The 26,103-nt window shown below is 46.7% G+C and overlaps 1 long non-coding RNA gene across 1 annotated transcript in view; it reads right to left on the minus strand.

The window, feature by feature from the left end:
- LOC135384057 (uncharacterized) overlaps positions 1 to 25,873 on the minus strand; it is a 69,343-nt gene extending 43,470 nt beyond the window's left edge. The window contains exon 1 of the long non-coding RNA XR_010420224.1: positions 25,822 to 25,873. This is a non-coding gene — a long non-coding RNA (uncharacterized LOC135384057). The remainder of the gene's footprint in view (positions 1 to 25,821) is intronic.
- Positions 25,874 to 26,103: the final 230 nt, after the last annotated feature.

Genomic DNA, 26,103 nt, shown 5'->3' on the forward strand with positions numbered 1-26,103 from the left:
CTTGACTGGTACGTTCCTATCAAGGAACATTTTACTGGGTCTATGGAAGACCATACGCAGCGCGTGACCAACGGCCGGCTCACCTGTCCTGAGTTTCGAGTATACCGACTCGAGTGTCCTGGTTGATGCTGCTCGTTCTACCGGAAACTCAAAGGAAGGTTGCCTGTTTTTTTTTTTGGGAAGTCACGTATGACTAGTGCCCGGAATTTTTGAGGCAGTTGCCTATAAATGCCTATAAACGCCTAAATGCGACATTTTTGGGGTTGCGCGTTGTAGCCCTTTTGAACATTTTTAGACGGCATAACAACAGACTTTTTTAGAGGTGCAAGTGCGAGTGCGCCTTTGGTTTCCTTTTCGTTTTTTTTTTTTCTTTCTTTTCTTTTTTTTTGCGTTTGGTTTCCTTCAATAGCTTGGTTTGCTAGAAGGGGTCCATGTACATTTGACCAAAAGATTTGGCCGTTCATGGCCTTTCGATATCTTAGACGGCGGAGAATTAAATGTACTATTCAATATCACGTGGTTGTAGGCCGCCTCAGCATTCGTGTACAAGAAGTCAAAGCTTGTACGGTACCGCAGCCTTTCTTGCTGGATGGAGCATTCTAGAAGCACCAACAAAGCCAAGAGTGAACCAGATTAACGTGCCTATTTTGGTATTTGATTGCCCATTTTGCTGGTTTTGAAGGCCTAATGGCCTGCATATTCCCTGTTGTTTTCAGGGCGTAGATTTCAGGGCCTTACATATGACACATAAGCACATGACGCGTGGAATTCACGAGTGAGGTTAGAACATGTTAGAACATTCGGTTGGTATATGAATTTTATTTTCCTCGTAGTCCGTGCTAGTGTCATGCATCTGTGTGCTTCCCTTATAGAGCGGAACAGATCATTCCCGAATGAATGATGAGGGTGATGATTTGGATTTTTCGCGCATCAACACCGAACCAATGAAAGAATAAATGAAAGACTTATTGTCAAAGCAATCTGTGATAGGAGCCCTGACACAAAGAAAAAAAAAATGTCAACTCAGTGACTTGATGGGCTCACAACTCCCGGACCAACACAACTGGCATATATGGCAGCACATACAACAAGAATTTTTCTTTAAAACCTATAAGCATTAAATATATCTCCACTCCAGATTAAACATGAACAAAACGCTCGATATATATTTTTAGATGCTGTTCGGTAATCACAACGCAGCTTATGTTATAAATTGTACATTTTTTTTATTATACCATCGTTTGAACCACCCTATAGTGGTGCGATTATGCAATTCTTATTCAAGGAACATGTTGCGAACAAGGCTAAGTACGCAATGTAATGTAATATGTAACGGAGATTCTACACATTTTACGACGATGTTTATTATTTTTTAAAAAATGAGTTAAATCGAACACCATGTTGTGCAGGCCATCTCCAGCTTCTTCCCAGGGTTAAACTGCCCTGTAAATTCAAGGAAGTGACATTGTAAGATGACCGTCTGATAACTGGCGTGCTGGCAGCATGAGCGAAATCGCCTTCAAATCCTTCGTTACTTTTTTCTTTCTTAGCGAGATTTCACAGGTGTTTCATCAACACCACGCAAATTCTATTTCACAGGATTCGAAACAAGAAAAATGATCGATAAAAATCGATTTGATTCTGGCACACTTCATGATCGATGATTGCCTTCCTAGGGGATTTGTGTAATGAAAAGTAATCACGTACTACGCGGGGCTTCCTTGAGCCTCTTTTCCCACGACTCAACACTTTCTTAAAGAGTAACAGCACTGAATGTATAGGAGAAAGCCAAATTCATTCGTGGCCACGCCCTCAATTTCGAGAACTTTCAAACGCCACAGTTTGCTGGGATAGCGTTATAATTAATTGTTCGAGCAACACGAAACGCGCGATATCGTTCGGGTAGTCGTTACCTGGGAGCGCGGCAACGTTTGAGATTACACGACTCGTTGTAACAAGAAGCATGTGGAGAGGCACAACAGCAAAGTAGAAAATATTTTATTATTACCAGAAAAATATATTGGAAAAATCTGGTGTTCCTAAATTATTAGATACGGCATAAGAAAACTATGGGCTTCGCAATGTGTGGTCATTTTAGCTACACTGTTTTCTTAAGTTCGGTTGATTTTGATGGCATGAAAGCTAAGACAAAGTAATTTGATATATTTTATGTGAAGTGGTAGTAGAGGAGAGGAGTATGAATGAGTTAGGGTCAACTTGAAAGAAACAAAAACCGCAAGACACAGAGGGACGACACACCAGGTTCTCGAGAAACTCTCGTCTTGTCTCAATATGTTCCTCTGTCTCGGGGCTTTCATTTTTCTTTTTCTTTTTTTTCATTTCGTTCATTAGATAGCATGCATTTTGTGTCAATTTTGTGTGCAATTTGTGTCTTCTCATGGGTTGACTTCTGTTGAAGGCTGGATGATGGACCAAGAGGTAACATTTGACCATGTAACTTATCCTGCACTGTGTTGCACGCTGGGGTCGAAACTGGAACTGAACCGTAACCGAAAACCGCAAAAAACCGTTATTTTTCGCCGAAACGAACCCGAACCGAACCGTAAACATTTTTTGTCTCCCCTTGAACTAACCGGAACTGAACCGAAAAAATATGATGCGGTAACCGGTTCGCCAGACGGTACAAACGCCTATACCTGCCGTCGACTGCCGCGCACCAGCTCCCTGCATCGCTCGGAATCTTGCCGAATTTATAGGGCGGACAAATTGATAAACTAAGAAGTGGTGAGTCCATGCACCTCCTACAACCTCACCTCCAAAAGGTTCACGACATCCCTGTACATTTGTGCGATTCGATGTGTAAAAAAAAAGATGTGCTGCACGACAGCTACACTTTGCATTGTTGCCTCGGCTGCTTCCTTTCATTCAGCGTCGCATTGTGAAGGCGACGTAAATATTAATAGTCCACAGTGATATCCACAAGCAACGCAGATCTCTAGCGACCACGGGAAAGGGGTTGGCGTGTGGTCCAGAGCATGGAGGAAGAAAACACAGGAGCGGCCTCTCTCCCTCTTTTCAACGGGGAGCAACGTGCCGGCCTGCGCATGGGACTCTGGGGTACTCCTATCTACCACGAGACCGCTTTCTTCCCTGTTTTCCTTTGAAAATTAGTGATAGCCTTTTGCAATGGAGTTCAGTGGTACGCTGTGTGCCATTTCCCAGCACTTTTCGGTACAGTAAAGGATGATCTGCTGTCGTGGACTGCACCATGGCTCTTCGAACCTATGACGTGTAGAGGTGAGGGAGTAAGAGGATGGAAGGAGGAGCAAGCCATCGCCGGAACCTGATATTACCACTCACATCTCGTACACTGATTAGCACAGAGCACGTAAACCGGTTCGAACCGATTAATATCGGTTCAAACCGTTATTTTGGTTGCTTTGAACCCAAACCCGAACCGAACCGATAACCTCGAACCGGAACTTGAACCGAACCACAAAAAATAACGGTTACGAGCCCTGGTTGCACGTTGAAGTCATTGGTGATGATGATCATGGGGAAAAGAAAGAAAGGGGGACGCAAAGTCGTTGGAACAACAAGAGATAAATGGTGATGGAGACATGGGTTGTTTCGCCGCTGGGGAGCAGTACCGTACTAACAATAGATTACAGTTATGAAGATGAAGTGAAATGAGCTATAAGTGCAAGTCATTCACGAAGCAATCGGGGTATCATGGGGCATACTTGGTATTCCGCAGATTTTTATCCTTCACTGGCATGAAACGCAAGCCATCATGACCTCTTATGTCATTTTAACCAGTGACTACGAATCGGTTTTTGGAGTATGTATTGATGAGTAAATGACGAGAGTTTCCAATATTGACACGTCGTTATTTTGCATCGGCTGTATTAGAAAAGTTCTATTTCATGTTGGTCGACGATATGCCTCAACAGGAACATGTGTACGAGATTAGATAATTGCGAAGAGTGTTTAAAATCTATTGTAATTAATGCCCTACAAAGTTCAGGGCACAGGGGTGTGCGACTTCACAATATGCATATTTATCACGCGGTTGACATCCCAACAAAAGCGACGTAACCCCTTTTGACGTGGCTTTCAGCGCCGTCCTCCGACCCCCATGTTGATGCCCCATCATCCAGAAGAGCACAACTGGATCAAGTGGGGCGTCAACGGCATGCGGCTTCCCGCTCGGTGTTGCCCCAATTTGCATAATAATAGGTTTGTCTATAATCACAGTGCGCGCTCTCAATAGTCCAGAGGGCAACAGGATCTGTCCCACAGAAACACATTGGAGCCACGACACCTCATACAGCCAGCCTCAAATGGGAGGGGGGGATCGCTCCTAGATCGGGGGAAGCAGTGCCATGGGGAACACCCCGCCTTCAAAAGAGCACACAAAGGAGATTAATGATACCGCGGTATTATGCATTTGCTTTTTGTTCACCTATAAGAAGCGCATGCATTTTAAAAAGTTGTGATTTAGTAGTACATGAGACAATTTTGATGTTCTGAGGCTGGAACACATAGAAAGGGCAAATATATACAAAGCCTCAAGTGCCTAAGAAATGATGAAAGACGGATCATTGATTTAGTAGTATAGCCCTTACTGTGGGAGTCGGCTCTTATATACCGTCGTTCGGACTTCGCGGCTGTAATTTTTCGGGATCTTCTTTCACAACCGTCACAAAATTGCTTGGCCCTTGGTCGCATATTGGCCGCTTGTTTTAGCTTGTCTTAGAGTGTGACTTCTGTTGTGTAAGCATTTTGTGTATTTAGTTTGTACTACATTATATTGGAACTGCATTGAACTTGTACTACACAAGTTTACTTGGTTACATTAAATATCCTAACCAGCTCACCAACGCTCTGTCCTCACGGCTCTCTTCGCCTTTTTGGACGCCACAGGACTTCGATCCTCATTGTAACGGGACCGATTCCTTCATTCCCCGCTCCAGCAATGGGGAAGAGTATCGCCCCCGGTGATGAAACTCCCCACCCATCATCCTGAAATAAAGTTGTTGTTGTTGTTCGGCCTTTCTTTTTCTTCTCACTTTCTCTTTCTTTTTACTTTTTCCCCTTTTGTTCTTTTTCTCATTCTGATTATTCATTTATCCTCTATATCCAATTGGTCTTTCTAGTGTAAAAGTGAAGCTCTATTGATCAGACGTGTTTGTTTCTAAGAAAACAAAAGAGGAGACAGAGGAGGAGGAGGAGGAGGAGGAGGACGGAGAGGAGAGGAGTATCAGACGTGTCTATGCCGAATACCGATACGAATATCGATACCTATTCAGCTCTGTTCACCTAGCTTTAAACATTTCTACGCATATTGTGCAATACACGCGTGCTGCCGAAATTTGTCGGGAGCTCAAGAGTGCAATGTGTGTCAAGTAAGGATTTATTATCCAGTTTCGACGGCATCCTACGGTTCGCACTCAATCTTCCACGCGTTGTTGACATCAAAAAGGCTTTCTGAAGTATGATATACTGCCGTTTCTCTAGCCTTGAATGATTAAAACTCCCGTCACTCGATACTCGTGGAGAAGTTTTCTTTCTGAGCGCATTGAAGCGCAGGTGACCGCATTAAGAAAGTTGCAACTTTCGCAAGTGTCAGTACTTCATATGACTGCTTGTCTGTGCTGTCATTAGTGTATAGTAAGTCATTTTCATATCATGGATGAGTGATATGTGCACAGGTAAACAGTTTACGGCTATCGTTAACAAAATTAACTGCAGCCTTCAACAGATAATTATTATTATCTGGAGAGTACTAAACAAAACTGTTTTTCCATAAAGAGGTAAGCGAATGTCGCCACTATTTCCTGTGTTCTGAAGAGTTCTATTGACTTTAGGTGATTGATCTACTTAGGTGTCACCACAGCAACGATCACCTATCTACACGAGGGTGACATGCCCGCAGAAACAACTTCTTTACATTCTACTTTTGAACAAATGCTGAAGCTTGCCATTTTCCTTGAACATTCCAAAGCCTGCACACTCGAACATTGCCTACAGCGTCGCTCGGCGGTTCGTGATATGAGTTGTCGGTGGTTGTTGGCATTGTGCACCACCGGCATACCGTGAAGTACTGCGAGGAGCAAATAAAGTTCACTCTCCACCCGGCACACAGCTTGCGGCAACAATGGAGCAGGAGGCGCCACTGTCCTGCGGCGGTAAGGGCGCAAAAGTACAACGAGGAATTTCAGCCTTGCGCCATTGGAAGCCAGCATTGACCCTGTCGATGTCTCGCTGCAACTGCTTTCGCAGTGACTGGCTCACACTGTATACTGCATAAACATAACACAACACATTCACCTGGACAGAAGCACCCGTTCATGAATCCGGACAGGTCTTGTCGAATAATGAGAAAAGGTAGTAGAACCGCGACCCACGACTTTAAAAAGCGAGCGATGCATACCTCAATAGTAGATCTAGATGAGTCTACATCGATTAGAGCGTGGTCGGCGGATGGATACGGTCAAAATGTTCCGCGCGGTTTTTTCCTGTGCTACGGCTAGAGGGCGACACAGAATGACGCGGTGTACGGGGCTTTGAGACGGTATTTATCCGTACTCACGTTTCATGCTTTTTTATAAAAACGGAAAGTGGTAGACATATAAATTTGATGTCTATCGGTTCCCGAAATATTTCCAGAGAAAGTAAATGGAAAGTTTTTTTTCGAAATGGCAATAGAAGTTTAATAAAACCTGTTCAAATAGGGAGGAGAAAAATTGTGTATTTTTTTCGCATTCGTGACGTCGCGGTAAAATACATACGACATGTATGAGAAATGTAGTGGCGTAGATACCTTCATTTCGTCTTCCTCTTTATGATGAAACCACCCGCGTCAAAATCTGCGCGGTGGTTACCGAAAAAAAGCATAAAAACTGTTCCATAGGAAATACATTGGGACGGAGAGCTGGTATGCCCTCTTAACCGCCGTCTTGTTTTCTTCGCGACCTCTTCCATTTAGATACACTTTACACGTCGGTCGTTGGCCCAGAGCAGTCACTGCTATATAGATTATCTCACGCTACGTAACTGACCTTGGTGAACTGACTCCGTTTATGTAGATGCACGCAGACGAGACGTCATTTATACGTGTACGTATGTGTAGCACCTGGAGGGACAAAATAACCCTTTGCTTCATTGTTGCTTCTCCCCACGTAACTGGCGTATAGCGGAGGCAGCCCTGCCTTTGTGAGCGTCCGAACCGCCTGGCACATCGCGTGCTACAGCGTAATTTATCCTTTAGAATCGACTCCATCGATTTGCGGGGATGCAAGCAGAGCATCTGCTTTTATCGTCTACAACGCGTGTTACGTTTAAAGTGCCGAGCACAAAGCCAGCCGCATTCCGTGCAGGCTAGAGCAACGGAATCTAAAACCAGAAGCTTTAAGCACGCAGCGCATTGGCTCATGAATGATATGTCTGAAGTGATCACGGAAATAGTTTCGAATGAAAATTGCTCCCAAATATTTGTGTTGCTGAACTTTGTTTTTTAATCGTGGTGCCGGAGAAGACCGATCAAGGTTAAAAGACACACAACAACAACAACAACAACAGATACATTAATGATGACGAATGGAAAGGTCTAAAAAATTGCTCCTTGGAAGGGCAAGTATTGAAACTGAAACTCGCATATTTTGGCGACATAATGAGACGGCATAATGAGCCATTGACCGTTAATATACAGAAGATCGTGTTCGGTAAGATTGAATGCAACAGGAGCAGAGGACGACTAGAGATGGACAGTGCCAGAGAGGACAGTGCCATGCAGGCAATGGGCATATATGTCTGAATATGGGCTGCAGAAGACAAAAGTGGACAGAGGGGGAACGGCGTGCTGTGGTCGATGGAGCCCACGAAGTGTATTGCACGACTTAACAACACAGAACACACGGCTCACACAAATATATGGTCTTAGAATTACGTGTTTCAGTAACAGTTAAATGAATGAAAGAGGCCCAGTCCTGTCGTGACTCAAGGCTGCACTTTTTTTACAGGTTATCAAAAGTTCAAACTAATGCCGAAGAAATCGTTTGAACACACGATTTTTACAAATACAGGTTACCGGAAAAGAGGAACGAAATATTGTTACTCGTTACCAAAAAGCAAAAGTAAGTAACGTGGTACCCCTAAGTTCCAATGATATTCTACAGAGCCAAGGTGTGAAACCAACATGTGCTTTATTTTGACCAGCATCTTACGTTAAATTACCCTTTATCCATAATTGGTCTTCGAGATGAACGTCAGTTATCTTAGTGCTTTTTGTCGTGAAAGAGCCCGCCGTCAAATGACATGTGGACTTAGTGCGTCAGCGCGGTCGATGACGCGAGTGGCGATCTGAGGAACCCGCGGACTCGCCATCCAGGTCAGGTCAGGTCACCACATGTTTCAAGCACACGAAATATTGACATACTCAACAATATCACTCATATTGCAACGGAACAAGCAACATGGGGCAGTGAACAACAACAACAAATAAATTAATGATGATGAACGGGGAAATTCGCCACATAGCGAGTTACCAATATTTGTAGCGAAAAGACGTTACTGCTTAATTTTTTTTTTTTTTTTTTTTTTTTTGCGAGAGAACTAAGTCCTTACTCCATGATAGGGAAGCCTATCATGTATGGGGGGGGGGGTATGTTTAATGCGAAGTAAAAGAAAAAAATAGAAGGGAAAGGCCTGTCATGTAGTTTATCTACTATCTAGCCCCCAACTACGCCATTCTAACTAAGTCGTTACTTCGTTACCATAACAAAAGTGACGAGTTACGTACAATTCTGTCAGTGCTACAAATGCGACAAATGAAGGCAAGACTTGGATTGGATTGGATTGGATTGGATTGGAGTTAAGCTAATATAAAATGGAGATTGTGGCTCCACAAGTGTGGAGCAAAGAGGGACCATTGAGTGACTGCTTAATATTTCACGCTGAAGGAATCAACACAAGCTGCTCCACAGCTGCTCCTATCTCCTCTTATCTGAGAAGCTTAGAATCAGGGTGTCGAACCGAACCCGAACCCGAACCGAAAACCGTACCCGAACCGTTATTTTTGCCGGAACCGAACCCGAACCCGAACCTAAATTTTCATGACACTGTTGAACCCGAACCGGAGCAGAACCGTAAAAAATAATAGCGGTAACCGGTTCGCAACAAAACGGTTCGGACATAATAGAAGTCAGCATAAGAGTACCTCTCTATCCCCGAACGAAGACACATTCGTATCATCATCACGCGCCTATATCATGGATTTCAGAAATTTTCACCTAGCAGTGAGACGACGACGTATAGTAAGTATACTTTCAGCGTCTTTTTAACATGTTGAAGCGCAGTTGTCCTTGTGAGCGCCGCGGCTAGCGCCCCACGCACGCGGTGTGGCATCTACTCTTCAGAGACGAGCTGCCACGCGGACGAAGGAAACAGGAATGGAGTAGGCCAGTTATGTAGCTCTACAGGACGAATATGCGCTCAAATAAGCGCCCAAGATTTCCCTTTACACGTGAGCAGTACAAATTAAACAAGTCAGAAACATGAGAAGTGGAGAAGGAGCGTACGCAGAACGGTGCCTGTTTGATTGGTCGTGGATTGAAAAGTAAATGTAGTTCTGCTTATTGGTAGTGCAGTTGTGTCGTGACATATTGCCTTTGTGTTGTGGATTAACTAGTACACTGCTGTGAGCTGGGACAGAGTAAGGCTGGCAGGCTTATTTTCGACATGCTTCAGTACGGTTTCAGATCGATTCACGTTGCGAAGGCAGTGTGACGGCTAGTACTGTCGTCTATATTACGCTGTCCATCTTATTAGGCTTCCTTTAAGTGTATCTTGCTGGCACTGTGCGTGTGAAAAAAGAGATTTTGGGAACAGAAAGTAGCAGGACTACACCGCTTCAACAGCGTGGACTCTATTTGCAATAAGTGTTGATCCATTCCTCATTTCTCTCCCTAAAGGGCTACCTCACCGCTAGAGACGTCAATGCAGACAACAGCAGTAAGCTATTAGCAACGCATTTCCTGATAAAAGCAGTTTTATGGAACATATAAAACGGAAGCGTTGAACCGGTTCGCGAACCGGTTCGGGGCTGCGAACCGGTTTGCGAACCGGTTCGATTCTTGGTGTGGCCGAACCGGAACCGAACCGGAACGAAATCAAAACAACGCGAACCCGAACCCGAACCGAACCCGTATTTTTTGCGGTTCGACACCCTGCTTAGAATGATAACTTTTATTCAGGAGTCCTTTTTTTAATTGTTGCTTTCCATATTTTACTAGTGCATTCGAAACACGCACTATTCATACACATCGCCCACCAATTTCCGCATCATAATTCGTACGTTCTTAGCGCATGATGTGGTGCCAGCACCTGCGAAGTATACCAGTCCTTTATCAGGCATGAAGAACAGGGTCATCCTTTAATGAACAACCAATGATGGCGCAGTGATTCTCCTCATGTATCGCCTCTTTGTTTTTCATCAGGTGTGTCCATTTCCTAAAATAGGAGGAAAAGCAACAGACGTGGGAACTAACCAACCAGCAGGTCCATCTGAACTGACCTCCCGTGGGAGGACTTCGAAGAACAGTCCAGCCCAATATCCAGGATATAATTCTCCACCTCTCAGTTGTTCGCCGCCACCTTTTATTAATTTTACGGGCTGACAAAACAGCAAAAAGGAGATGGAGCTGCCCTCCGCCCCCTGATTAACGTTGCGCCTCTTCGGGAATATAGCGTTACGATTGCGGCGAGTTTCGAACAGCGGTCGGCCGACTTCCGCGAACGTCATTTGCATGCAAACGTCGTTCCGTCTGTGTGAAGAGAGAAATGGGATGCTGTTGCAGACACTCGTATTGCTTTACTCTGGAAGGGTAGCCGCAACAACTTTAACGACGTCTCTCGTCTCTTTAACCACGACACTCTCTTTTGAGAGTGGAGGCCTCGTGAATGGCACTGTTGATCTGTTAACGAAATAATGAGTAGTCAAACTTTCGAACAAGAGTTCGCGCTGTTCGCTGTATTTAATAAATAATTATTCTTACGACCATCTTCACTGTTATCTTTGTCATATATTTACGGTATGGTGGGATATGTGGACGGGTATATGGAGAAAAACATTGAGACGGTATTCCGCAAATGTGGACCCAAGTACTCTACGGCTCTTAAAAGGGACTATCGCATCCGGAAAGCTGTATGATTTAGTAATGATCATCTTTATTTCTTGGCATAAGACACCCTTTATATGACTTATGCAATTGTTTTACGAATGTCGGTAATGCTCTTTGCTTACTACAGGTTGCACAATCAGTTCTTTCATGCACCATAATGTTTCACTTTCCTTGTCTATGCATTTTTGTCAATTGTTTGTCAATGTAGTTTTTTTTTCTTTCTTTCTTTCTTTCTTTCTTTCTTTCTTTCTTTCTTTCTTTCCCACAAGGCTTGTTATATTCATGTACGTCTGTGTATCTACTGCTGGGACTGTTATACAGGGCACGCCCTCACAGTCCCATTTGTAACTCATTGAAACTCAGAAAGAGTAAATAAAACCTGAAACCTGAAAGGCGTGTATGAGACCGATACGGTAATATTCGGCATGGTTCCACAGTCTACTTGGCCAAGTTTCTCTTCTGAAGACAGCTTACTTATTAAGTTAAGGCGGAGATTTGGTAGTTACTAGTTCGGTGGGTAGTAGTTACTTATTAAATAAATGAGTTTTAAAGATTCGCAGTCACACTGCAGCTAAGCCAGGATGAAGTAAGCCGGCCACACGAATGTGAGCGCAGCGCAGGTGATTGTCTCCGAGGTGGTCGGCTTCGCGTACGCAACGCAATACACCAATTGAAAAGACCTCGGTAAATACGCCGACCTTCGCTTACCAGTCTGAGTGCTGACGTAACCACGTTCCGTGGAACACGGTGTTATGCGCCTGGCTGTACAAATAGTTACGACGCTAACCAGAAACAGCATTCCACGGGTCAATCTCAGACTTCTCCGCGACCTGCAGACGCCATCACTCCCGCCTGGCGGTCGGACGCCAACGTCTCTGCCGCTCCCAGATTGGCCTTGTCAGCGGCAAAGGGCGCTCACTGACTGGCCTTACGAGCTCGCGTGACTGAGTTGTTAGCGTGCTGGCCATGTCACGTCGAGACTGGAAGGTACCCGGGTTCTAATCCCGGTGCCGGCTTGTGCTGTCTGGGGTTTTTCCTGGGCTTTTCCTCGTACACTGTCAGACATATGTCGGCACAATACCCTTCGAAGTTGGCCCAGGACGCACATTCCCCCAGAGCGTTAGTCGTGACGTTGCCCACCTCTGTGAGTCCGACAACGGCGAGCTCTTTCAGCAGAACTACAGTGAACCCCCGTTAATATGACCCCCGATAATCTGACATACGCGCTTTACGACCATACTCCTGGGGAACAATGCAGTGAAACCTCTGCAAATCCCCCCCCCCCGTTAATATGACAATTCCGCATTATGACCAAAATTTTCGGGAACGACCATGGTCATAATAACGAGGGTTCAATGTACCACCACCTGATTGACCTTGTCCAAGTGACGTTTTTCCATGATCCTGGCTGTTAGTCGTTTGTATGGCTGTGGTTTGTAAAGTTCTAAAAATAACTCCGACCTGTCGTCGCCTTCGCGTTCACCATAATTCATCCTCTCATATTAACCTCTGAAGTGGGGTAGGGTCCTGTGGCCACTACGGGGAAACATCCCATGATATCATCACTTCTCTATTGCTGTTGCATCACTTCTCTCTGATATTGCTGTTGTTGTATGGCTGATATGGCTGTGCTGCTTGCTGAACGAAGTACTGCTTGAACCTTGAACGATGAAGAGACCACCCTTCCTATCAAGCATTGTGTTTTTTACTTGACCTGCCGCAATTCCGTTGTCATTAGATGAACCAGCGACATTTTAGCCTGTTTGAAACGTCCGATCCGAGCGCATGCGCATTAGTTGTAGGACGCGTGATTTCGCTCGAACCACCACGCTCTCAATCGGTTCGACCGATTGGCATTGGCATCGCGTACCAAGATGGCGGCTGTTTGCAGCAGGTCCCCCAAACTCACCTCGGAAAAGCGTGCAATGAAGAAGGCCGCCACTAGATACCCCACTGTTGCCGTTCCGGATCACTGCAGCGCGCTAAGTTTAGCGGCAAAATGTTTTTGTTGTTTCTGCGAATGAATCTAATCTTTATATGTCCAAATAAAACGCGTATAACAACTTTCTCTGTCGTGTTTCACTTTTTGGTCCGTTTTTAAACGTGTTGAGCGATCGGAAGGATCTAGTGCACGGCTGCGTGCATCACATAGCGTACCTGTCGTACCAGGCGCCGCAGGCGCTGCAGTCGTCCATTTCTCCTTCGGTGACTTGGCCTGGCTTGGATTGTGCTTCAACTGGATCTTTAGCGCGCTACAATCCACGCAAGCCAACGTCTGGTAACAATGGGGTATCTAAGGGCGGCCTCCGGCATTGCACGCATCGGGATAGGAACAAATACATGGGAAAATGGCGACCTTGGGGGACCTGGTTTGCAGCAAGTGGAAGGTTGACGAAAGTTGAGTCGTTGAGTTGCATTGAATATTATGGTGGGACTATACCACGTATGTTGACTCTTTCGAACAATGTGTATCATCTGCAGGAAGTTGTTCGATGTAACGACGTACTGAATTGGGCATTTCACACACTTCAACTGCAATCTTGCCGTACTGCTTGGGCATTTGTACAACACGGGGGGTACGTACAGTTTTCTGCATTTTCAGTCAACATGGGGTGTACACGGGCAATATGGGGCCCATATTGCCAGGATTTTTCCTATATTGTCCCAAACTGGGCACTATGGGGCCCATATTGCTCAGTTAGAGCCAATATGGGGGAAATCCTGGCGAAACTGGTCCCATATTGGACCCGTATCGCCAATGACCAGCCAATATGGTCCAATATTGTGTGCTGCTTGGGAAATAGTTACCATGGAAATTGATGTCCTGAGGCTTGAACACAGAATAAAGGGTAACACACTAGCCTGAAGTGCCTAAGAACAACGAAAGAAGGAATTCACTGAAAAGTTTAGCATGAAAGGTTAGTAGAATGTGTGTGTGAGTGAGAAAACATGCAAGAGTGAAAGTGGAATGAGTGAGTGGGTGGATGTGGTTTGTCTCTTCAAATGACGCACCCTTGGAAGTCGTAGGGGATGTGTATCAGCTTAGCTCATTTGGTACCGGTCGGTAATCCAGAAGAAGTGCGTTCGAGTCCCGCCCAGCTATAGCTAACCTTTTCAGTTACAAAACTTCGCTAATAATCCTCTGCATTCAACAATCTACGTAAAAACGTATTTGTGGATTTGATGGAACAAGGCTTCATAATTACGCAATTTGTTGCCCGCAGAATAAGAAATAGTGTTTCTCCCTTTGCAAATTGCGTCTTTGCATGTCACAAGATTTCACCTTACTCGATGTATCATGGATTATGTGTGATATACCATGTATCATGGTTACATGGATTATATACATAAGGACTGTGATGACAAAACGTAAAATGCAGTCCCCACTCTGTGACAGTCATTTACCCCGTGGATTTATTCCAGAAAGGGACTAGTTGTTGTAGCAATTCATTTAGTCCCCAAAACGGCTAAATTTGCTCATGCTGAGTAAATTTAGACCTTTGTGCATCATCCTTTTCGACACTCCTTTGTAATGCTAACCCCCGATTTCATAGATGTGACTTTATCTCCACTTAACTTGCAGCTGCCTTGGAAGAGTGTCAGTGCACTTTAGAAACCCACTTCGACTTGAAGCGTTCTTATATGCAGCGAGCTCGACTTGACACGTGTGGTGTAAATTTCAAGTCAGCTACCTTGAACCCGACTTGGATAACGCTCGTGTACGGCAGCTTCGCCACATGATACTCAAAATCTTGTCTTTTCTTGACTTCACATGAGTTGATGCGTCATCAATTTGTTTTCAGGGCCTTTGCACAAGTGTTGGTGCCAGACGACAGGTGTAACTGTCACAGTCCTCGAACAAAGGCAGCACCCCACACGAGTATATTGCAGTTCTGTTTCCCCGGTTGCTTAAAAAAACATCTGTCCGGCACAGCAACACGGGCAAGAAACTGCGCGCATGGCCTGCGCTCTGTTAGCAGCCATTCGCACACGTGTGATTCCAAGAACTATTCCCCTATATGGTGTCTGGTCCACACTTCGGGCCTCTGTAACTGGACCCGCAGTGTTGCACGGGAATGTTGTGCGCTTCCTTAGTGTTTGACACTGACGACAGATTTATGGAGGGGGGTTCCAGTCCAGAAGCGGGACAGAATAATGAGTTTTAAGCAGTTGGTATCGGGCTAGCTCACGAAGAAGTCGCACACTTTCACGTGGCGTATCGGGCGTCTCGATGTTGTGCCACCAGTATTGGGCTGGTGTATTCTTCAATCAATCTGTGCAATAGTGTTCTCTGCTTCAAGCTCCATCTCCATCCTCCTCAAGTACAATCAGACTTTTCTTCAAGATCATCTTCTCCATTGAGCATCTCGTCTCTACGAGGGACCGCACTCACCGGCTATTGGACATTCTTTGACCGCAAGTTTGCTTTGTTCTTATTCTTTGTATGTTGCTCTTCTGTAATGCGTAACTGTAACTGTCAGGCAAACTTCTCTCTCGTGTTCAACTAGTGGTTCAAGTATCTGTCTATAGCTGATTGTTTCTTTGTTAATTGCTTATAAATGTGTGTGTTTCCAAAAACGATTGTGTGACTTGGTCTGCTCATTGGTCGGTGACAACACAGCTCTTCCCCAGTTACGCCGTCGCGTTGGGAAATCCCTGGCTCATCAAACCACGTGACAAAATTACTGGCGTCCGCGACAGGACCTTGATGAGGCACGGACAGGGATTTTAAGCTGTGATCATCTGATCTATGTGTAGCCAGTCACACATTCCGTTAATATGGACGTGGTATCACTGGTTGCCGCTGGGAGAGAGTTAGGTTTGGAGGGAGCTGAGTTAAGGGAATGGATTGAGGCCCAGGAGGCGAAACTTCAGGCAGCAGAGAGAGAGAAGCGCGCTGCAGATCGGGAGGCTGCAAAGGAAGCAGCAGCAACTGCGAAAGAAGCAGCAGAGTTGCGTTTGAGGGAGTTAGAAGCGACAAACGAGGCGCGCAAGGCTGAAGCAGACCTAATCGAAAGGAAGTTGAGATTACTTGAACTTGAGGGTGCAAGGCCAGCGCCTGCGGTTTCGCAAACGAACCATGTTCCAATGCTCGGGTTACAAAAGGGCATGGCGCCGTTCGATGAACGAAAAGACGATCTGCATGCGTATTTACTTCGATTCGAGCGAGTAGCTAAGAGTCAGAAATGGCCGGAGAGTCATTGGGCAGCATCGTTGAGTATGTGCTTGACAGGAGAGGCGTTGGGCGTGTATTCACGGATCGCCCCAGAACACTGCGGTGATTATGAGAAGGTGAAGGCGGCGTTGTTCAAGCGCTTTCGCCTAACTGCTGAAGGGTTCCGTGAAAGGTTCCGGAGTACGCTGCCGGAAGACGGAGAGTCGGGAACGCAGTTTATAACCCGGATAAGCAGCTATTTCGACCGTTGGATCGAATTTGCAAAAGTTGCAGCAGGAGACTATAAGGAGCTCCGTGAACTTGTCATAAGGGAGCAGTTCGTTTTGGATTGTTCCAACGCCGTTGCACTCTTCCTGAAGGAAAAGAAACTAAAATCATTAGAAGAAATAGCCGAAGCTGCCGATGACTACATGGAAGCTCATGGCATTCGTAATTTGAGCTCGAAACAAGGCGAAACCCAGAAAGCGGGAAAAGCTGGTACAGGCATAACGAAGGGACAAGATCCAGCGAAACTCGGGCCTGGGGATCAAAAGGACAAATCCAGTCAGGGTAGACCACCACAAGACGAAAAGAGTCCGCCTAGATGCTACCTTTGCGGAAAGATGGGTCACATCGCCAACCAATGTAGAAGCATATGGCATAAAAGAAACGACAGCATCCGATGCAACAACTGCGGGAAGGTGGGTCATAGAGCTGAAGCGTGCAGAGGCAAGCTGGAGGGGCAGGCCGACAAAGCGAGCAAAGCGCAAAGTTCATGTTTTGTAGCGACAGAGCCACGATCTCTGCGAAGTAACTTAGAAGACGGCTATGTTGAGCTGAAAAATGGTGACAGAGTTCCTGTTGTCAACGCAGTCTTGTCCAGCAAGATAAAGGTTCTAGCCCGAGATTTACCAGTTGTCGAAGGCAGAATAGGTCAGACGAAGGTGACTGTGCTTCGGGACACTGGAAGCAACACCGTTGTAGTCCGAAGAGAACTGGTTCAGGAGTCTCAGCTCACTGGACAGGTTGGGCTGGTGTACCTTGTAGATGGGACCATGAGGCGATTGCCCGAGGCTGTAGTGTCCATAAGGACTCCTTATTTTTCTGGGGACGTTACGGCAAAAGTAATGGACACACCGTTGTACGACGTGATACTGGGCAATAACCCCGGGGTGCGAGCCGCTGACGACCCAGATGAAGACTGGGATAGGAGAGAGAAAATTCTCTCAGGTGCGTCCGTATCTACAGAGGAAGATTTCGACGGCCGAGATTGCAGCTTGTTTGGAACTGAAGGAAGTCATGATGGAGTTGAAACTGGAGCTGCGGTTGCGGACGTCTCCGAAATCACGGGAAATACTACGATGGCCGTCGTCACAAGGAGCCAAAGCAAGACCGCGGAAAGGCCCCTGCCTAAATTGCGAGTGCCGCAGATCGACGGTGGACCTGCCGACATCGCATCGTTGATCAAGGCACAAGAGGAGGATGCCACGTTACGAACATGTCATCGTAAAACAGGACAGGTACAGCAATGCCACAATACGAACAAGACGTTCGAGTTCATTAAAGAGGAAGGTGTGCTGTATCGGAGATATCATATCGACGAAGGGAGAACACTGCAACAGTTGGTGGCGCCAAGTCAGTATAGAGGCACCATCTTGAGACTCGCCCACGAAGGCATCATGGCGGGCCATCTCGGGGTCAAGAAAACTACCGAGAGAATCCTGACGGATTTCTTTTGGCCAGGGGTGCAGGCTGACGTGCAAAGGTTCGTGCGATCCTGCGACAGCTGTCAGAAAACAACCCCAAAAGGACGAATTGCGAGAGCGCCGCTCCAGTCGATGCCCAAGATCGACACTCCGTTCGAAAGGGTGGCGGTCGACATCGTTGGACCTATTTCGCCGCCCTCACGATCAGGCAACCGCTACATATTGACCTTGGTGGACTTCGCGACACGCTATCCTGATGCTATTCCCCTGAGGTCAATAGAGACAGAACGAGTCGCGGAGGGGCTTGTGGAAATCTTTTCCAGAGTCGGCATCCCTAAAGAGATCCTTAGCGACCGGGGCAGCAACTTCGTGTCAGGTCTGATGCGAGAAGTGGGCCGTCTCCTCTCAATCAAACAGATGCAAACGACTCCCTATCACCCTATGGGAAACGGCTTAGTCGAACGTTTCAATGGGACTCTGAAGAGCATGCTGCGCCAAATGTGCGAAGAGAGGCCGACCGATTGGGACAGATACTTGCCAGCATTGCTATTCGCGTACCGAGAAGTCCCACAGGAAAGCCTCGGATTCTCACCGTTTGACATGCTCTACGGAAGACTGGTTCGGGGCCCGCTAACTGTACTGAAGGAGATGTGGACTAAGATTGATATTCCGGAGGAGACCAGGACAACATACGAATACGTCGTAAATCTGAGAAATCGCCTGGAACATACGTGCAAGCTGGCCCACGAAACGCTGGAAAAATCAGGAGCGAGATACCGCAGGTTCTACAATGCCAAATCTCGAGAGCGCAAACTAGCCGCAGGAGACGAAGTGCTGGTGCTACTTCCAACAGACAATAATAAATTATTGATGCATTGGAAGGGCCCCTTTGCAGTGACGGCCAAAAAGGGAACAGTCAACTATGAAGTGAACGTTGGAACTACCAAGAAAGTGTTCCACATAAACCTTTTGAAGAAGTATGAACGCCGGCATGTGCACAATGAGGCGGGTTCGAAGACCGGTGCTGCGGCAACAGCTCCGGAGCCACCCGAAACCAATACACAGCTGCGGATTGAAGAGGCAAGTACCGTCATATCCGAACCAGAGGCGGCCGGGGAAGAAATGCGACTGATCACGTTGGAACCTGAGGAAGATACCCGCGACGTCATCATCTCAGAAGCGATTACCGACAAAAATCGTCGAGAAATCGAGGACCTGTTGAACCGGTACAGCACGGTGTTCTCGGATGTACCGGGAAAAACAGATCTCGTCAAATGCCAACTACAACTAACAACGGAAAAAACGATCCACGTGAAACAATACCCACTCCCCTACGCCTTGCGGGAAGCGGTGGGTGAAGAGGTGGAGCGCATGTTACGCATGGGTGTGATCGAGCCGTCGGAATCAGCCTATAATTCCCCAGTTATCATAGTCAAGAAGGCCGACCAAACCAATCGTCTCTGCATCGACTTTCGACGGATCAACGACGCTTTGGCCTCAAACTCGGAGCCTATTCCGAATGCCGACGACATCTTCGCGTCACTATCTAACAAGCGCGTGTTTTCGAAACTTGACTTGTCTAAAGGATATTGGCAAGTGCCGTTGGATGAAGACTCAAAGCCAAAAACAGCCTTTTCAACACCGACGGGCCTCTATCAGTTCTGTTACATGCCATTTGGCATTAAGATAGCCCCGGCTGTTTTCACCCAATTGATGAGACGAGTCTTCGCGGGAGCGCCCGACGTTGTTCACTACTACGACGACGTGTTGGTGGCTTCCGAAACCTGGGAACAACACATTAAGTCACTCGAAGAGGTATTCGAACGCCTACGGAAGGCAGGTTTGACAGCTCGACCAAAGAAGTGCGAGCTAGGGCTCAGTCGAATTTCATTCTTGGGACACGAGGTCGGCGAGGGAACCAAGATCCCGCTCGTGAAAACGCTAGACAAAGTGCAGCAAACAGCTCGACCAACCACAAAGCGGCAGATTCGTTCATTTCTGGGCTTGTCAGGCTACTACCGCGAGTTCATTCCCGGCTATGCTGCCATCGCAAAACCGCTCACTGACGCGACTAAGAAGAGGGCGCCCAATAACGTCACCTGGACCGAAGAGTTGGAGTGCGCCTTCCAAGCTCTCAAGCAAGCGCTTTCCCGCCCTCCTGTCTTGCGCTTGCCCGACTTGCAGCGCCCTTTTACACTGAGAACCGACGCATCCGACATGAGCCTGGGCGCTATCCTCTTACAGGAGCATGACGGAGTATTGCACCCGGTCTCATTTGCGAGCCGTAAACTCACAACGGCCGAGACCGCATATGCGACGATAGAAAAGGAAGGCTTGGCCCTCGTGTGGGGAATAACCAAGTTTAAACCCTACCTAATGGGGGTCCCCTTTACGGTACAGACCGATCACCGCCTACTGCAGTATCTCAACAAATGTAGACATGTAAACCAAAGAGTACTCAGGTGGAGTTTAATACTCCAGGAATATGACTTCAAAGTCGAGTACATTCGGGGAAGCGATAATGTAGGGGCGGATTACCTCAGTCGCATTTGATTTAAGTACAATGTAACCATAAGTGTACTTCTTCGTGTAGTTCCTTATGACGTATGTTATTGCTTGTGTAATATCCGCGTTTAAGCACTCATGTACCGATGTGTTATTACAGTTTTTGTATTCAGCATGCACTGCAAGTGCGTCATTACGAGTCTGTATGGTATATTGATTGTGCTTTTATATATCGATGATATCTATTTTTGAATTCATGCGTACTTTTACGATTTATATATATCGTGCTACCATGTTAAAGCACAGTTGTTTCTGCACATCTATGAGTATTCAGTTTTGGTAGTTTCTGATTATTATGGGACTTGACTTCGTAATTTGTGTAACTCACGTGTGGTGGTGCCTTGCCCATCCGACTCGAGACGGTTTTATGAGCGTGTTTTTTTTTTTTTTCCCTGCAAACACGTCTTAAGTGGGGGGAAAATGTCACAGTCCTCGAACAAAGGCAGCACCCCACACGAGTATATTGCAGTTCTGTTTCCCCGGTTGCTTAAAAAAACATCTGTCCGGCACAGCAACACGGGCAAGAAACTGCGCGCATGGCCTGCGCTCTGTTAGCAGCCATTCGCACACGTGTGATTCCAAGAACTATTCCCCTATATGGTGTCTGGTCCACACTTCGGGCCTCTGTAACTGGACCCGCAGTGTTGCACGGGAATGTTGTGCGCTTCCTTAGTGTTTGACACTGACGACAGATTTATGGAGGGGGGTTCCAGTCCAGAAGCGGGACAGAATAATGAGTTTTAAGCAGTTGGTATCGGGCTAGCTCACGAAGAAGTCGCACACTTTCACGTGGCGTATCGGGCGTCTCGATGTTGTGCCACCAGTATTGGGCTGGTGTATTCTTCAATCAATCTGTGCAATAGTGTTCTCTGCTTCAAGCTCCATCTCCATCCTCCTCAAGTACAATCAGACTTTTCTTCAAGATCATCTTCTCCATTGAGCATCTCGTCTCTACGAGGGACCGCACTCACCGGCTATTGGACATTCTTTGACCGCAAGTTTGCTTTGTTCTTATTCTTTGTATGTTGCTCTTCTGTAATGCGTAACTGTAACTGTCAGGCAAACTTCTCTCTCGTGTTCAACTAGTGGTTCAAGTAACTGTCTATAGCTGATTGTTTCTTTGTTAATTGCTTATAAATGTGTGTGTTTCCAAAAACGATTGTGTGACTTGGTCTGCTCATTGGTCGGTGACAACACAGCTCTTCCCCAGTTACGCCGTCGCGTTGGGAAATCCCTGGCTCATCAAACCACGTGACAGTAACACATATTATGAGTCCTGACGCCAAGAAATGTCGTGTTTTCATACTGCGAAGCAAATTTTATGTGCAAAATTGTACGAAAATGTCGCTCCCAGACGCAGTTAAAGTATAGCAAGTTGCAACTTGGCGAAGCAAGCCAGCGGCAGAGTTCATGAAACACGCAAACCGTCTTGAGCGAAGACAGGTCTTGGCGCAGACTTGCACAGGACAAGATGCGGCTTCAAGTCAAGTCGCATCTGTGAATTCGAGGGTAATTCCTTTTTGCTTAGAGGGTGGCATATGAAAAAGTTGTTGGCATATATCAGTCACATTCTACGGAGCACAATTGAAATTCCTCTCACAGTCGGTAATTTGGGTAGGTGTCAACCATCATTTGAACCGAGTACCGAAATTTTTTTGAACGGTTCAGTTCCGGATCGGCTGCAAGAATGCGCCAATAGTTTCGGTTCGATTGAGTTCCCGTTCAAAAATAGCGGTTAACAACGGTTTTCGGTCGGGTTCGGTTCGACTCTATGGTTGCTGCAAAACGAACACGGAGCACAACTACAGCCAATTCCGTGTCGCATGCTGGAGCGGATCTTCAGTTTCAGCGGCAATGGTGAGCGGTCCATTTGGAACACATAGTGTTGAGAATGTGATCATTTGTGGCTCACTAATAACGTTAAGCAGGCGCGAGGTGAGTGGGCGCCTGTGCTCAGTGAAGCGTTTCTAGAATATCGGAATATTCCAGGAATTTCTTAGCAACTCAGGGAATCAGCAGCGATGCTGTGGCATTGCGTATATTGTTGCATCGGCACAGAGACTGCGGGATTTTCTTTTATATTTATTTATTTATTTTTCGTGTTGATGAAGCCTACCTCTCCTTATTTTTTTTTTTTTTATCAAGTACATTACAAACTCGCCAAACACGTCTCGAATACGCCTTTTTTTATTGTTATTATTATTATTAACATCGACAACATCAACGTCTTCAAGAGGTCGTAATACATGACTGCTTATTTTCCAACAAGTCTCTTCTCACAAAAGCACTAAATGGTTTTGAAGTCGACTAACACCGTGTCGAAAGTGTATATGCACATTGTACTAGGTGAAGTTCATGGAAAATAATTTATGCCTCTCGCGTGCTCTTCTTTCAAAGACACAGTAAGACGAATAGTTTACGAAGCTTTTAAACGTAACAGCCTACAACGGATGGCGCTATTATCTTTTTTTCAGTGAGCGTTCGCTATCCATCACGGATGACGTGAAAAAGAAAATTGCTAGAATTACACCTGTATCGTTGCACCCCTTTCGCTCCGCTTCTCAATCACGCACGCGCTGTAACCTTAGAACTGGTCGTAAACTATTTAAAGAGGTCACGCGCGAAGTCAAAAGCCGCAGAGTGTACCCGCTTCTAAAACTCACGCGGAAGTACCGCCCCGTACGCAGAATTTAGTGCGAACTTTAAGGAAACGGTTGATGAAATCCGACCCGCGAACCCGCCTTCCCAGTTCACTCTAACGGGGCTACCAATTTGGGCACGCGCAATTCATCTTGAGGAAAGCTCCACTAATTTGAACGAAATTGCAGTGAACCTGTTATCGCCCCATCGTATTTTTCGTTCCTTCTTTGACCCGTGATATAGGTGGCATTATATATATATACATCACCGTGAAGTATTATGATGCCGTCGACGTGCTTCACTGGCCCCTGTGATGAGCAGGGCATTGTTTGCTCTTTAGGGATTCATGTGCGCAGTAAGTCACGCGGGCCTTTAATGATTCACGAACGTCTTGAAAGCCCAACATGAGGCGCAAGAGTCACGTTCGCAGCTGCTGACGAGACGGATGCTCCGCATAAAGCATCAATATGGCGGTGCAACTGACAAGGTCGATCAGTCTGATCATTCAAATGGGATTCGTCGCGGGATCGCAGGTGCCAGCCTTATGGTGGCACGGGCGTGGAGGTTTCAACGTCCACCGATGACGTCGCACTGCTCCGAACCGACATTCTTCCAAAGACGTCTGCAAACTGTCTATAGGAAGGACAGCGCAGTCGGCAACAGTATACCGACGCAAATGCTTGCAGAGTCGTATATGAAGTGAGCATGCGTTGCGCACGCTACATATAGGGCACACCTTGTGTCTGATGCACGTTGACACGTCGAACACCGGTGCACGCGCTGCGGTTATGAAGTGGTATGGTCGGCACATCTCTTGTGGGTCAGCCTTTTACTTACCCAGCTTCGTCAAGTGAATTCATCGCTGCATCACCGCCTCGATTCCATCATGCCACTTACAGCGCTACCGTTACAGCACTAACCATTCAAGCAGAGAAAATTCCAAGAACTGCGTGAGAACGAGAACATGGTGTACCTGTTCACGGAATGGCAGAACGGCAGGGGCTTTACTGGTACAGGCGTCGCCACCCTTAAGCGCGGGAGCGCGGGACCTGCTTGCATGCCAACGCCTTGCATAGACGCTGGGGCGAGCTGGAGTGGAGACTCTGGGGCTGTGGTACACGAGCGTCCCCTCTCGATGGAGGCTCAGCAAGCAAGCACGCCCACGGATGACCTACTCAGTTACCTACTCTGCAGACACTTCAGCGATAAGAAAATCAGTATACCAGCAAAAACATCAGTGTGCCTTGGAAGTATTTCCATCCCCACAAACAGGTTACCAACTTGTTCCTCCGAACCATGAAACAAATTACAAATTTCTGTGATAACACATATCATAGTGAACAGCCCAAGCAGCAAAATGTACTGAAAGTCGGGTGCAATAGGGGTGGACGGGTAGGTGGAAGGCCTTGAACCGACTCGTGAAACTAAGGAACATCGATAAGACACATACCGTCCACCCCTATTGCACTCGGCTTTCAGTACATTGTGCTGCTTGGGAGAACACTCAAAGCCAACATGGGTGAGGCTACAGTGTTTGCATACGCCTCAAAATTACTTCGTAATATTGTGCCCCAAAAGCTCGCCCTTGGGCAAACCGGCATTTAGATAAAGCGTGGTATAGATAACGCACACGCGCGGTTGGTGTGCCTGTTGGACGAGAGCGCTAGGTGACACTACACAGCAAGTAATCCATCCCTCTACGCCGATTCCCCCGAGCTCATCCCGTCGAGAGGAGAAAAATTGGAACCCGAGGAAGGGACAGAGGAGGGACGACACGACACGTGTCGTCCCTCCTCTGTCCCTTTCTCGGGTTCCAATTTTTCACCATGTACCAGCTGGCCTGCACCCTTGTCCTTTTGCCATTACCGTCGAGAGGAGGCGATCATGTACCATGACTCTACAGCACCGTGCTCTAGAGTTTCCTCCCCAGCATCGACCCAAGGTGGCGCTGACATGCAAGCAGGCCACGCGCTCCCGCGCTACGGTTATAAGCGTGGCGACCCCTGTACCACTTGGACTCTCGTAGGCGCCGCGCGGTTATGTTGCACTGCAGTTCACGTTTCCTACATACATTTGTCGCTTCGCGCTGCAAATAAATTTTAGTTAATGCGTGTACCAACAGCACAGAAACGGAGTCCTGTATTCCACCACCAAGATGCAGAACTACCGCAGCACTGCCACCACAAGTGCATGTACAGACACAAGAGCTGCCAGTTGTCTTTCTCCTCAGAAAACACAGTGGCGGCTCTACATAACAGTGCTGTTTCTGTTCCTTCTTCTCTACACAGTGGATATTTTATAACTTGTCCTACACCTTTATGGATGTGCGTAACACACCATGGAGCAGCTTTGCATTGCAATTGCATTAGTGAACAGGTACCGGAGCACGGTCTCACGGAGTGCGGGAAGATAAATATATCGCCTTCGAGTCAAGTTCTGCGCCGAACGAGCGCCAATATTACCAGCTAGCGACTACCGATGAACGAGCTGGCAGAGCACCAGCTACGATAGCAGGTACGAGAGAACGAGCTATAACCAGTTCTAGCAGAGCCCGGAAAGAGTTCCACAAGTCGAGGGCTATATGAAGCCAAAAAGAAGAGTATGCACGTACCTTCTGAACGTTTTTCGGCTCCCGGGAAAGATATCAAAGCCAGCAGTTATCTGTAAGAAGAAAAGGTCTCAGACGTGCTCAGTCGTGCTACATTTGGTAAGGGTTACTTGACACTTGGGAGCAACATTACAGGATGTCTTTCGACATTTGCCTCTCTGAGCGTTTTCCCGTACTGGCTGCTTATCTTCTGTGTATGCCTTCATGCTTAGGGATTTTCATCTCACGGGATCTTGGAACTCCGTACTGGGGGGCGCCAACCCCAGGGGGGTCGTGACAGATTCA

The sequence above is a fragment of the Ornithodoros turicata genome, chromosome 2 (assembly GCF_037126465.1).
Source record: "Ornithodoros turicata isolate Travis chromosome 2, ASM3712646v1, whole genome shotgun sequence".
Taxonomy (NCBI): Eukaryota; Metazoa; Arthropoda; class Arachnida; order Ixodida; family Argasidae; genus Ornithodoros; species Ornithodoros turicata.